At 31.1% G+C, this 1,532-nt stretch overlaps 1 protein-coding gene across 1 annotated transcript in view; it reads right to left on the bottom strand.

The window, feature by feature from the left end:
• Positions 1 to 1,532, bottom strand: part of LOC106684413 (phenoloxidase 1) — a gene marked incomplete in the record, with an annotated part of 11,804 nt that overhangs the window by 1,169 nt on the left and 9,103 nt on the right.

Here is a 1,532-nt window from a genome sequence, read left to right as displayed (position 1 = left end):
TGACAAGCGTATCCCTCTGGGGTTCCTTTGCATAAGAGCATGTTCTGTGGCCAACCACAACCGCAGTCCTGGTCTTCCGCGCTAGGATTTTTCTTAAATATCTTGTCTAAAGATATAGTCACCGAAGAGAGGTCGGATTTTCTTGTAATTGTATTTTTTCCAGTTTTCACTGTCAGATTTAGAAAATTATTATTGGATTATAAAATTAATGTATAATTGTGGAATTTGTATTTCCTAAATTGATCTTGCATTCGCTTGCAGACGTATCATATCCCTGAAATATTCTATTAAGTATATTAAGAAACAAATGAACCCTAAGAGCAGATGAAGCCTGGAGGGTTGAGATCCCCTCTTATCGACTTCTGTCAGTAATCTCTGTACGCTTACAGATTTATCTTCTGATTAATGTCAGGTACTCATTTTAGAGTTAAGTGAGCCTAGGTTTCGATTTACAAACCATGGTTTGCAAAGCAACACTTAATAAATAATGAAAACATAATAAAACTAATTTCTAGTCTAAAGGAAAATCAGTTTGCGAGAACAGAAAATAAATTACGTTCTTTAAGAATGGAAACCCTGCTATCTGCCAGTTTGGTTACTAACTCATTAATAAAGTACCATTACTTATATAACTTTTGACCAACATTTCAAAAATGACTGTAGAAATATATGTTATATAATAAAATATAGTTTATAATTACATAGCTTTATTCAAATTTGGTAATAATATTAAAAACCAATGAAATCACCTGAGAACTGAACCTCAGTGTCTTAAAAATTTCATATTTTGTTTATATGTAGACAATTTTCCAAAATTACAGAAATAACCGAAACTCATCATCTTATGGAACAAAAAAAAAATTTTTTAGATTTAAAATCGATAGTGCTAGAAGGATGTACAATAGCTCATGTTACAGCTTTTTTGATAAGCTTTCATTTGACATGTAACATGACAGTCTTAAAGTAAAGCAATTATTTTTACTTGTTTTCAAAACTTTGAATTTTAAAAATCTCAAAAATACTATCTAAGATTTTAAAAAAAAAAGTTATATTAATTACTTTCATGGCGAATTTCAGGATAGAGAAATGATAGGATCACATCAAAATTCATCAAATAACAAGAATGAGTAACCTAATTTTCAGTTTAAACTGAAAGAAAAATTTACTGAACAATATGAAGCCCAAAATCTTTCTAAAATGTATAATTGTTAAATTACCAAAAAATATTGCTTTTGCCTAGGAAAAAACAACAACGCTTATTTTATTAGTTTCTATTTTTATTATTTTATTATTCAGTAATAAATAATGAATGTATACTACTTCGCAGGAAGGAGTATAATGGAGGCTGTAAATTAGCAGGAAAAATGAAGGCGCAAAGGTGGCTCTTGTAGGAACCAGAGGCGCATCAAAGGAGTTGATGAATAGAACGAGCCAATCACTGGCTGGTTTCCCTTTCAGTTAAGGTTACAATGGCGGACATTCTTATTAACCTCAACGTAAACCTGGCCTCATAGGGTGTGGCCTTTTGGCTT

The sequence above is a fragment of the Halyomorpha halys genome, unplaced genomic scaffold (assembly GCF_000696795.3).
Source record: "Halyomorpha halys isolate HHAL.00 unplaced genomic scaffold, Hhal_1.1 Scaffold578.1, whole genome shotgun sequence".
In the NCBI taxonomy this organism is placed as follows: domain Eukaryota; kingdom Metazoa; phylum Arthropoda; class Insecta; order Hemiptera; family Pentatomidae; genus Halyomorpha; species Halyomorpha halys.
This window is presented reverse-complemented; position numbering and strand designations above follow the sequence as displayed.